The sequence below is a fragment of the Sceloporus occidentalis genome, unplaced genomic scaffold (assembly GCF_023333645.1).
Source record: "Sceloporus occidentalis isolate IW3139 unplaced genomic scaffold, rSceOcc1.0.p SCAF_232, whole genome shotgun sequence".
In the NCBI taxonomy this organism is placed as follows: domain Eukaryota; kingdom Metazoa; phylum Chordata; class Lepidosauria; order Squamata; family Phrynosomatidae; genus Sceloporus; species Sceloporus occidentalis.
This window is the reverse complement of record NW_028317212.1, coordinates 66,228-79,567: the sequence shown is the minus strand read 5'-3', so window position 1 is coordinate 79,567 and position 13,340 is coordinate 66,228. Positions and strand designations below refer to the sequence as shown.

Here is a 13,340-nt window from a genome sequence, read left to right as displayed (position 1 = left end):
ACAGTTCTAAAACCCTAAACCCCAAAGTTCTACAATTAGGCACACGTTGGTTTATTTTTTTTTGGTTTTTTGGGGTTTTTTTTTTTTTTAGATTTTACAGTCGTAAACATAGAAACATTCTTGCTCCTTACAGGGGCGCTCCAGCCATCATTTGGGTTAATGCATACGGTCGCGGAGTGTCACATTTGAATACTTTTTTTGCCAGTGCAAATTCACATTATGGTGACACTACATTTGTTCGCTAGGACTTTTATTTATTTAATTTTATTTAATTTTTTTTTTTTTTATTTATTCTTTTATTTATTATTATTATTAGACGAGTGCTATATACATTTCTGGTTGCATTATGCATAAAGATGTGTTTGTAACGTGAGGTGACGCAGGCCTCTCCTTTGTCCGCTCTGGGTGCCGCAGTGGGTTTCGGGGTCTGATGTTCTTCTAGGTTCTTGGTTTCCTGTTCTCTAACGCCCGTCATTGCCATTTGTATTTCATGGCTTCATGGGTTTCTGTTTCTATTTGCCTGTGTTTCATGATCGGGGGGGGACGGTCTCCTCTCTGATGTTTTTTCCTTTTTCTTCTTCTACATACCGTCTCTTCTCTTGCTTCTGATATCTCCTACTTGGTTGTTTTCTCTCTTGGCGGCTGCTACTTACCCCCTGCCGTGGACGTTTTTGGTTATTGGCGGCCTTTCGGGTTCCTCTTTTGTTGAGGTTCTTGGTCTCCCGCCTAATACTCGTCCCAAAGGTGGTGGTGCCACTTGTTTTTCTGTGTTCTTTGTGTGGTGTGTGTGTGCTTGTGTTTTGTTTTTATTTTTATTTATTTATTTTTTCTTTTTTTTTTTCTTTTCTCTTCCCCCTCCCTTTTTTTAGTTCCTCCTTCGTACTATGTTGTCCCCTGTCATTCCTCATTCCCTTTCTCCTAAACACCTCATTGTTTTGTCCTATAATGTGAAAGGGCTGAATGTCCCTGAAAAGCGGTCATGTCTCATACGTGATTTAAAGTTTCACAAGGCCTCTGTGGCCTTTCTGCAGGAAACTCACTTTCTTGCTGCTGCGCACCCTAACTTACTCAATGCTGCTTACCCTCGCGGCTACTTTAGTAACAACCCTGCCGGGAAGTCCAAGGGTACCGCTATCCTATTTGATAAGCATACTCCGTTCGAGGAGACGGCGCACTTATCTGACCCAGAAGATAGATACATTTTTGTTAAGGGTACTATAGCAGGTGCTCTTTACACGTTTGCCAATGTTTACTTACCCAATCGACAACAGCACAGGGCCCTTTCGAGAATGTTACGTTTGTTGCGCCCCTTCCAGGAGGGTACCTTAATCCTTGGGGGCGATTTTAATGTGGCGCTTGATCCCAGATTGGACACGTCGGTGGGCCGTTCCAGAACCTCCTCGCATGTTCTTCACAAGATCAAATTGCTTCTCCGGGACTTTCAGTTGGTCGATTGTTGGAGGGCGTTACACCCATGTGACAAGGACTTTAGCTTTTACTCTTCGCCTACGGGAGTATATGCTTGCATAGACTATTTGTTCATATCTCACTATCACCTCACCCGCCTGGTTGCTGCCCGATATGGCTCTCTCACGTGGTCGGATCATGCTCCTCTCGTCCTATCCCTCTCGTCGAATTTGACCCGCCCGTCCATTGCTTCATGGCGTCTCAACGAATCTCTGCTGGCAGATGCCTCTGTGGTGTCGTGACTATTTCAATGACAATTTGTCCCCGGTCATTTCGCCACTGACGGTGTGGGAAGCCCACAAATGCATGATCCGCGGCCGTTTTATTGCTCTCGGAACTCAGCGGAAAAAAAGCCAACTCAGCGAAGATAAGCGCGCTGTACACCAAAATCGCGGAGCTGGAGCGCCGTCACAAAGACCTTGCCTCTGCTGCAGATCTTCAGCAATTGCTCGAGTATAGGAGGGAGTTGTCATCTATCCTCGTTTCTCAGGCCCGTCAGTCCTTTCTCAAGTTGAAGGCGTTATATTACGAACACGGGGACAAGCCTGGAAAATATCTAGCTAGGGCTCTCCGCCAGCGGCGTAAATTGTGTTACATCCCTCACGTTTGATCTCAGACGGGCGTCCTCCATAGACTGCCTCATACCATGATGGATGCATTTGTTACGTATTACTCTCAGCTGTATAATCTCTCTTCGGAGGGTAGCTGTGGTCCCCAATCCCGGAGGTTGGCGTTAATCTCGGAGTATCTTGCTAAGCACTTATCCAGGAAACTTACTCCTCAGGTTGCGGAAAGTTTGGAGGCCCCTATTTCTCTACTCGAGCTAGAAATGGCGCTCAAGTCGTCTAAAGCTGGCAGGTGTCCAGGTCCTGATGGCTTTCCATTACTCTATTACAAGAAATTCTTCGACATCCTCGGCCCCCACCTGGTGTCCTTGTTAAATGCCTTGGTTGATCGTCACGATTTTCATGCTGACTCTTTGATGGCCACCATTTCCCTGATTCCCAAAGAAGGAAAAGATCCGGAACTGTGCAGCAGTTTCCGGCCTATCTCCTTGCTTAATACGGACCTCAAGCTGTTCTCCAAAATTCTGGCTACCAGATTGAAAACCCTTGTCCCCCAGTTGGTTCACCCGGACCAGACCGGTTTTGTGATGGGGAGGGAGTCCAGGGACAGCACATTCCGCGCTCTCAGTCTCATTCACGCTGCGTCTACTATGGGGAAGAAGGCTGTCGTCTTGTCAACCGACGCTGAAAAGGCGTTTGACAGATTGGACTGGAACTTCCTGTTTGCAGTTCTAGAGCAGCTGAACTTCGGCCCTAATATGCGTCGCTGGGTGCAGTCCCTGTACACTCGTCCTTCTGCCAGGCTTAGGATCAACGGTGTCCTGACGGAGTCCTTCCCCATCTCTAACGGCCCCAGACAGGGTTGTCCGCTGTCTCCCCTGCTTTTCATACTAGCGCTTGAGCTGTCTTGGAGGCTATCCGACATCATCCGGATATTATGGGTTTGGAAATTGGCAACACTCATCATAAAGTGCTTGACCTTTTGTTTATTATTTCTAACCCGACTGTGTCTCTCCCGAATATCCTTCGAGAATTTCAAATTTATGGCGAGCTTTCGAATTTTAAAATCAACGCCTCCAAATCGGAGATTATGAACTTGACTTTACCACGGTCGCAGGCCTTACAGCTGGAATCCAGTTTTCCTTTCAAGTGGTGTGTCGATAGACTCAAGTATTTAGGAATTTGGCTCACCAGGGATCTGTCCCTCCTGTACTCTGCCAACTTTCTCCCGCTTCTGTCCACTTTACGGGCGGATCTCCGTCGCTGGTCGCCACAATACCTATCTTGGTTTGGTAGAATCAATGCGTTGAAGATGAATGTGCTGCCTAGGATACTTTACCTCTTTCAGACCATTCCGATTCGGCTCCCACTGGCCTTCTTCGCCTCACTGAAATCTATGTTTTTACAGTTTATCTGGTCCAACAGACGCCCTAGGACGAAGTTCTCGACTTTGATTCTCCCCAAGTCGGCTGGAGGCACTGGTCTGCCTTGTCCACACACGTACTACCATGCCTGTCACTTGCTGCGAGTCCTCGAGTGGTCACACCGACCCCCGCATAAATTATGGGTGGACATTGAGACCTGTTTAGTAGGCCAACAGGTGTGCCGTCTTCCCTGGCTGCCACTATAATATGCCAGAACGGTTGCTCGGGCTCACCCTCTGATTGCTGCTACGCTTTGGACTATCCATTCCCTTCACCGGTCCCGAGATCTTACTACCTATCCGTCTCCTAAGACACCCATTCAATGCAACCCGGATTTCCCTCCCGGACAGGGGGGGCTCCTTCCTGGGGTCTTCCTCTGCTGACTCTACTCCTTTATCTCACTTTTTATCTGGAACCCAGCTCAAGTCTCTGGAATCCATTCTCGGGGACCGCACCCTGTCGGCTGTAGATCGCTTCCACTACTTGCCGCTTTCGTCGGAAACATGCTCTCGTGAGAGATCTTACTGACTTTGAACACCTGTGTAGCCGCGCTGCCCTTCCTGCCCACGGCATCTCCATTTTGTACCTGTTGCTGATCCGGAAACAAGGGAATGCACCATTGCGATTCCAGGGGTTCTGGGAGCGAGAGTTGAACACCTCTTGGACTCAAGCAGAGTGGGACAAGATTTTTGTTCTCACGCACAAAAGCTCGCGTGCTACCAAAGCTCAAGAAACCTCATATAAATTGCTTACTCAATGGTATATGACTCCAGTTCTCCTTCATAAGGCTTTCCCGGATGTGTCGGATGTGTGCTGGAGGTGCGGGACGGCCCCTGGTACGCTGCTTCATCTCTGGTGGGATTGTCCCATTATCGTCCCGTTTTGGTCACAGCTCCACAGGATCATCACGCGCCTTACAGATAACCCACCTCCATTCTTACCTGGCCCATATTTGCTCCACCATACTTCTCAACCTATCTCTAGCTATAAAAAATCTCTGGTTCGCCATTTACTTACGGCGGCGAAGTCGCTTATCCCTCTCCATTGGAAATCTGTCACACCACCCTCTGTTGCCGGCCACATCTCCCTGGATCCCTGTAGTCATTGCAGGTGTGGGGCAGTAGCCAGCAGCGCTCTGCCCTGTTGCCAGTTCTTCAGCTGGGACTAAGAGATCTGGGCAGACTGCCCAGCATTCTGAGGCCCCCGGTGTGGAGACCGCAGTGTTATCCACCCCTCTTGGGTTAACATCCTCAGATGTAAAATCAGTTAGATCCACAATCTCTGGATCTGGTTGTGGAGCACAGTCGCACAGCTCCAGTATCGGATCTGGATTAGCTGCCCAGTATCCCTCTGACTCAGGGGTGGAGACCGCAGTCCCATCCACCCCGCCTGAGTCAACATCCTCAGGTGACCACTCAATAACATCCACAAAATCCGCACAATCCCCGGACACTGGGGCATTCTGTTGAACGCGGTCAAACAGTTTTTTATACGCCTTTTCCAGTTCCCACTCCTGCGTAATTAAAAAGTCTAAATCACCTTTAAGTCCTAGCGCATCTGGGAGGTCCCACTCCCCGAAATCCCGGATGTCCTCAATCCGCCACTCTGCTGTACTGCCGAAGTCCGGATCCTCCTGAAGACTATCCCATAATAATCCCAGGCCACCAAAGTCATAGCCCTCTGGAGAACAATCTTTCGCAGTTCCCCAATATGCTTGCTCTGTATACCACTGCAGAGCCCTATAGTGATCTTCCAGCTCCACCTCCTGTTGGACCATCTTGTCCAATTCGGATACCCATTGCTCCTGGGGTTGCTGTCCCAGGAAAGACATCCGTAGTTCCCGCTGGTCTCTAATCTTTTGTTCGGAGCTTGGAAGACACTGACCCGGGCGTATAACAGCCCTCTGCCATACTGACCGTCGAACCACTTGCCTCAGGTTCTGGTATTGTTCTGTAGGCAAAGCAGTGGTGTAGCGGGAGAGGATGACCCGCAGCAGCCCCTGGAATTCTGATACCACATCCATGTCCTTGTCAAGGCGACCGAAGTCTGCCGTCCTGTCGGTCAATCCTGGTAGAAAGTAAGTGTCCCTCAGACTAAGAAGAAATCCCACCACTGCCACCAATGTCACGGAGCTGGCTAGTCCGACCGACTATCTCCGCTGTCTTGTGCTCCCTTAGCCTGGGACACTTTCCCCGGTTCCCCAGTCACTAGCCGAGACTCAGTGTCGGGTAAAACCAAACGAAGACTGATTTATTTTAGACACACAGAGCTGGATATATCCAGCAAAACACACATTAACATAAAACAAGATATTGGGACACAAACCGCCCCCTTAATCTGCCTCTCAGAGACAACAGGGGCAGTAACGGGATTAACAATACAATAGGGGGGAGACTGATTTATACAACATTAAACATCAAAGAATGGTGGTCACTCCCTGGTGGCAGATCCAGGCTGTCTGCCGGAGATAATCCCCTCAGCCAGTGATGAGATGATACTGCTGGGGGTAGCCACAGAAGTCTTTGCAAACCCAGGGCCCATAGTCAATAGGGAGGAGGCTGGCAGTCAGGCTTCTCCAGTGGCCCCAGTGATGGAGGCTTCCGTCACACCTGGCCCATATTTGCTCCACCATACTTCTCAACCTATCTCTAGCTATAAAAAATCTCTGGTTCGCCATTTACTTACGGCGGCGAAGTCGCTTATCCCTCTCCATTGGAAATCTGTCACACCACCCTCTGTTGGTGAATGGATTGCTCAGGTTGAGAAAATCCGTTCGCTTGAGGAATTGGCGACGCATTCGGAGGATCGCTACGTGAGTTATTCCCAGACTTGGTTTCACTGGCTGTCCTTTCTGGGGGAGGCTTCCTCAAGTTCCTTGTGTGACGGAAGCCTCCATCACTGGGGCCACTGGAGAAGCCTGACTGCCAGCCTCCTCCCTATTGACTATGGGCCCTGGGTTTGTAAAGACTTCTGTGGCTACCCCCAGCAGTATCCTCTCATCATTGGCTGAGGGGATTATCTCCAGCAGACAGCCAGGATCTGCCACCAGGGAGTGACCACCATTCTTTGATGTTTAATGTTATATAAATCAGTCTCCCCCCCTATTGTATTGTTAATCCCGTTACTGCCCCTGTTGTCTCTGAGAGGCAGATTAAGGGGCGGTTTGTGTCCCAATATCTTGTTTTATGTTAATGTGTGTTTTGCTGGATATATCCAGCTCTGTGTGTCTAAAATAAATCAGTCTTCGTTTGGTTTTACCCTACACTGAGTCTCGGCTAGTGACTGGGGAACCGGGGAAAGTGTGGTGTCCCAGGCTAAGGGAGCACAAGACAGCGGAGGTAGTCGGTCGGACTAGCCAGCTCCGTGACATTGGTGGCAGCGGTGGGATTTCTTCTTAGTCTGAGGGACACTTACTTTCTACCGGGATTGACCGACAGGACGGCAGACTTCGGTCGCCTTGACAAGGACATGGATGTGGTATCCGAATTCCAGGGACTGCTGCGGGTCATCCTCTCCTGCTACACCACTGCTTTGCCTACAGAACAATACCAGAACCTGAGGCAAGTGGTTCGACGGTCAGTATGGCAGAGGGCTGTTATACGCCGGGGTCGGTGTCTTCCAAGCTCCGAACAAAAGATTAGAGACCAGCGGGAACTACGGATGTCTTTCCTGGGACAGCAACCCCAGAAGCAATGGGTATCCGAATTGGACAAGCTGGTCCAACAGGAGGTAGAGCTGGAAGATCACTATAGGGCTCTGCAGTGTTATACAGAGCAAGCATATTGGGGAACTGCGAAATAATGTTCTCCAGAGGGCTATGACTTCGGTGGCCTGGGATTATTATGGGATAGTCTTCAGGAGGATCCGGACTTCGGCAGCACAGCGGAGTGGCGGATTGAGGACATCCGGGATTTCAGGGAGTGGGACCTCCCAGATGCACTAGGACTTAAAAGTGATTTAGACTTTTTAATTACGCAGGAGTGGGAACTGGAGAAGGCGTATAAAAAACTGTTTGACCGCGTTCAACAGAATGCCCCAGTGTCCAGGGATTGTATGGATTTTGTGGATGTGATTGAGTGGTCAGCTGAGGGTGTTGACCCAGGCGGGGTGGATGGGACTGCGGTCTCCACCCCTGAGTCAGAGGGATACTGGGCAGCTAATCCAGATCCGATACTGGAGCTGTGCGACTGTGCTCCACAACCAGATCCAGAGATTGTGGATCTAACTGATTTTACATCTGAGGATGTTAACCCAAGAGGGGTGGATAACACTGCAGTCTCCACACCGGGGGCCTCAGAATGCTGGGCAGTCTGCCCAGATCTCTTAGTCCCATCTGAAGAGCTGGCAACAGGGCAGAGCGCTGCTGGCTTCTGCCCCACATCTGCAATGACTACAGGGATCCAGGGAGATGTGGCAGCCAGCCCTTCTCCCCAGCGGCAGCTCACATGTCCGGGAGCGGAGGAACTTGTTTTTCCTCCCCAGCGGCAGTGGGAGGAACCGAGAGATGTGACAGCAGGTCCATCTTCCCAGCGGCAGCTCACATGTCCGGGAGCAGAGGAACCGGCCCTCCCTCCCCAGCAGGCCGACCCACAAGATTCCCTAACCCCAGCTGAAGTGCTGGCAACCAGGCAGAGCATCGCTGGCCTCTGCCCAGCACCTACCAAAGCTGCAGGAGTTCAGGGAGATACAGCGGCCGACCCGCCCCCCCAGCAGCAGAACCTAACTCCAGGACCGGATCAACCGGAACTCCCTCCTCAACGGCAACAGGAGCACCAGGGAGGGGATGCAGGAGGCATCCCTCCCCAGCGGTACCCGGGAGATGGCGCAGCCGGCCCATCTCCCCAGCAGCAGCAGGAGCATCAATTTTGGGAGGGAATTAATGGGCCAAATAAACTGACTGACTACGGAGTCAACCCGTTTGGGGTCTCATCCTATGTCAGTCCAATTCGAAGGGGGGAGAATTGTGACGGAAGCCTCCATCACTGGGGCCACTGGAGAAGCCTGACTGCCAGCCTCCTCCCTATTGACTATGGGCCCTGGGTTTGTAAAGACTTCTGTGGCTACCCCCAGCAGTATCCTCTCATCATTGGCTGAGGGGATTATCTCCAGCAGACAGCCAGGATCTGCCACCAGGGAGTGACCACCATTCTTTGATGTTTAATGTTATATAAATCAGTCTCCCCCCCTATTGTATTGTTAATCCCGTTACTGCCCCTGTTGTCTCTGAGAGGCAGATTAAGGGGCGGTTTGTGTCCCAATATCTTGTTTTATGTTAATGTGTGTTTTGCTGGATATATCCAGCTCTGTGTGTCTAAAATAAATCAGTCTTCGTTTGGTTTTACCCTACACTGAGTCTCGGCTAGTGACTGGGGAACCGGGGAAAGTGTGGTGTCCCAGGCTAAGGGAGCACAAGACAGCGGAGGTAGTCGGTCGGACTAGCCAGCTCCGTGACACCTTGCTCCAAGCGTGAGGCTCTTTTTCGTGCCTACCCTTTTGTGTGAGGCTCTTTTTCGTGTCTCCCCCTTTCTCCCCCTTTTTTTTTTTTTTTTTGTCATTTGTGTGTGGGTCATTGTTTTTGGTCCCTTGTCACTTCTGTTTGGCCTGTTCTTGTTTGTTGCCTTTGGTTCCTCTTCCACTCCCAGTCTTGTCAAGCCTTTCCCTCTTTTCTTCTGATGCTCCTTTTCATGATCCTCTGTCTTCCTTTCTCTTCTCGGCTTTCATTTTCCCTTTTCCTTCTCTTTTTTCTTTTCTCGTCTCTCCTCTTGTCTTTCTCCTTCTTGGGAGGTCCTGTTTTGGGTGCTGTTGGCTCTCCTTGCGGGGAGCTTACCCTGTGCTTCTGTACTTTGTAATTTTGATGGTTCGTGACCTGCTGCGCCGGGTACTTTTTTGTTATTTGTACCTTCTTGTCCTACTTCTGGACTCCCTTATATTTCTGTTTCTCTTTTTGAAAACTTAATAAAAACAAATTTACAAAAATAAATTTGCATAATTGCATATTTTAAAGAGGGTTAGTGTCTGTGAATATATTGAATTTAGACTATTGTTTAGAATAGTTTTTTCCCTTTTAAAAATAAAGTATTAAGAATGCAATATAAAAATCAAAGGTTCTAAGAAATAGTTTAGATTAATTTAGTGTTCTAAATTCAACTATAGGTTTTAATACAAGTTAAACAGTTTTTGGTTTCAATGAATAGGAATGACTCATAAAAGTATTGGAGAAAGAGTACTCTGAATTGGGAAACTCTTACCTGCTTCCTCTTAATCATTTGACTTGAAATTGCTAGCCATGAGGCACTTTCAAATCTGCAGCCCAAGCATCCATATTCAACTTCATCAGATTTGGTGACTATGCCTTGTGCATTCCAAGAGCAGCCAGATGGTTGATGGGAACTCACTTGCTTGGATCAAGCAATGCCCTGTGAGAGCAGCCAAGAGCTCTTGTCTCAGACTTTCCCCAAGGTCAATTTCAATGAGCAACCAATACACACAGCTAGAAACCTCAGTGCTTCTCCATGCTTATTATAGACTTCCTACCTTAAGCTTTTCTCCATGTTTGTTATAGACTTCCTACCATCTTTATAAACCCCAGTAATGTTCTTGAATTCTAACATAGGGTGACACAACTGCTCCCCTACCAAAGGCATCCAAAAGTGTATTTTACGTACCTTGGTCAAGCTGCCAATAAACATTCAAATTCACTCGCGAACATTAACTCTGTCGAACTTGCAAACTCTTTTATTCTATTTATTTGGGGTTTTTTTTTTAATTAAACTGTTAGATGAAAGGATCATGGGAATATATTTTATATGAATAAATGCAAATGAGCACACTAGCATATATGGCTAATATATGTTCGGACAGAATGCTGCCCTCTGTTGGTTAGATACATTAAGTAGCATAATAACTTTGGATTTCAAGCATATGGAACAATGCTACTCAATGTATAACCAATAGAGGGCAGCATTCTGTCCGAACATATATTAGCCATATGTGGCAGTGTGCTCATTTGCATTTATTCAAATAAAATATATTCCCATGATCCTTTCGTCTAACAGTTTAATACAAAAAAACCCCCAAATCAATAGAAAAAAAGAGTTTGCAAGCTCGACAGAATTAATGTCCGCGAGTGCGGACATTTAACTGTTGCAGCGGGGAGACCAGCGGATCATGGGAATATATTTTATTTAAATAATTAATAAATGAAAATGAACACACTACCACCTATGGCTAATAGATCTTTGGACAGAATGCTGCCCTCTGTTGGTTTTACGTTGACTAGCATAATATTCTGCCCGAGACTATATTAGCTATATATGGTAGTGTGCTCATTGGTCGTCGGCAGGAGGCCCCCTGCTGGCGACCAATAGAGTTGCTCATACGCACATTTAAACTACTGGCGCCAGAGCTGCTGCAGAACACGTTAACCCCGTATTAACCCATTAACCGGAAAAAAAGAAGAAAAAACGAACACGAAGAATGTCCACGAATATTCGCCCGAAGAGAAGACAGGAACGGGTGAATATTGGCGGAATATAAAGATTTTTTTTTTCATGAAGACGAAGAGCCCCCTGCTGCCCAAGTCTAGTTTAGATTCATTTAGTGTTATAATTCTAAATTTAACTATAGGTTTTAATACAAGTTAAACAGTTTTTGGTTTCAATGAATAGGAATGACTCATAAAACTATTGGAGAAAGAGTAGTCCGAATTGGGTTGGGAAACTCTGCTTCCTCTTAATCATTGGGCTTGAAATTGCTAGCCATGAGCCACTTTCAAATCTGCAGCCCAAGCATCCATGGTCAACTTCACCAGATTTGGTGACTATGTCTTGTGCACTTTAAGAGCAGCCAGATGGTTGATGGGAAGTCACTTGCTTGGATCAAGCAATGCCCTGTGAGGGCAGCCAAGAGCTCTTGTCTCAGATTTTCCCCAAGGTCAATTTCAATGAGTAACCAATAGCACTCAGCTAGGATATATATATATAAACCCCAGTAATGTTCTTGAATTCTAACATAGGGTGACACAACTGCTCCCCTACCAAAGGCATCCAAAAGTGTATTTTACATACCGTGGTCAAGCTGCCAATAAACATTCAAATTCACTCGCGAACATTAACTCTGTCAAACTTGCAAACTCTTTTTTTCTATTTATTTGGGGGTTTTTTTTTTATTAAACTGTTAGATGAAAGGATCATGGGAATATATTTTATATGAATAAATGCAAATGAGCACACTAGCATATATGGCTAATATATGTTCGGACAGAATGCTGCCCTCTGTTGGTTAGATACATTAAGTAGCATAATAACTGGATTTCAAGCATATGGAACAATGCTACTCAATGTATAACCAATAGAGGGCAGCATTCTGTCCGAACATATATTAGCCATATGTGGCAGTGTGCTCATTTGCATTTATTCAAATAAAATATATTCCCATGATCCTTTCGTCTAACAGTTTAATACAAAAAACCCCCCAAATCAATAGAAAAAATGAGTTTGCAAGCTCGACAGAATTAACGTCCGCGAGTGCGGACATTTAACTGTTGCAGCGGGGAGACCAGCGGATCATGGGAATATATTTTATTTAAATAATTAATAAATGAAAATGAACACACTACCACCTATGGCTAATAGATCTTCGGACAGAATGCTGCCCTCTGTTGGTTTTACATTGACTAGCATAATATTCTGCCCGAGACTATATTAGCTATATATGGTAGTGTGCTCATTGGTCGTCGGCAGGAGGCCCCCTGCTGGCGACCAATAGAGTTGCTCATACGCACATTTAAACTACTGGCGCCAGAGCTGCTGCAGAACACGTTAACCCCGTATTAACCCATTAACTGGAAAAAAAGAAGAAAAAACGAACACGAAGAATGTCCACGAATATTCGCCCGAAGAGAAGACAGGAACGGGTGAATATTGGCGGAATATAAAGATTTTTTTTTCCATGAAGACGAAGAGCCCCCTGCTGCCCAATTCTAGTTTAGATTCATTTAGTGTTAAATTCTAAATTTAACTATAGGTTTTAATACAAGTTAAACAGTTTTTGGTTTCAATGAATAGGAACGACTCATAAAAGTATTGGAGAAAGAGTAGTCTGAATTGGGTTGGGAAACTCTTACCTGCTTCCTCTTAATCATTCGACTTGAAATTGCTAGCCATGAGCCACTTTCAAATCTGCAGCCCAAGCATCCATAGTCAACTTCACCAGATTTGGTGACTATGTCTTGTGCACTGTAAGAGAAGCCAGATGGTTGATGGGAACTCACTTGCTTGGATCAAGCAATGCCCTGTGAGGGCAGCCAAGGGCTCTTGTCTCAGACCTTTCCCAAGGTCAATTTCAATGAGTAACCAATAGCACTCAGCTAGGAACCTCAGTACTAAGCTTTTCTCCATGTATATTATAGACTTCCTACCATCTATATAAACCCCAGTAATGTTCTTGAATTCTAACATAGGGTGACACAACTGCTCCCCTACCAAAGGCATCCAAAAGTGTATTTTACGTACCTTTTTTTTTTAAATTCAAAGTTTTTTATTATTTTTGGATGAGGTCGAATCAGTGGTTTACAACAAAATACACAAAACCAGAAGTAACAGGTAAAAGCATCAAGGTTACAGCAATTGAAACAGAGCATTACCAAAACATTAGTCGTAATAAAGACACGGAAGTGGTATTCATGTATAAATACACAATAGGAACAAAAGAACAACCACCCCAGCAACAGGAGCCCTTACGGAGGAGCCGTAGGGCAAGGGGAGTTGCACCACCAAAGGTACTAGGCCTTAACCAAAATAAAACAAGACAACACATGTCCCAGAGAGAGCTACATGGATATACAATGTAACAGAAATAGAAGGGAGGAGAGAGAGAGAGACCG

General features: G+C 46.7%; 2 non-coding genes and 1 pseudogene across 2 annotated transcripts; all 3 read right to left on the bottom strand.

Moving 5' to 3' along the window:
- Window positions 1-9,671: 9,671 nt before the first annotated feature.
- LOC149276623 (Nuclear RNase P) lies at window positions 9,672-9,969 on the bottom strand (annotated as a pseudogene).
- Window positions 9,970-11,146: 1,177 nt separating this feature from the next.
- Window positions 11,147-11,464, bottom strand: LOC149276622 (Nuclear RNase P). The gene has a single exon (XR_016279340.1).
- Window positions 11,465-12,542: 1,078 nt separating this feature from the next.
- On the bottom strand, window positions 12,543-12,853 carry LOC149276621 (Nuclear RNase P). Its single transcript, XR_016279339.1, has one exon.
- Window positions 12,854-13,340: the final 487 nt, after the last annotated feature.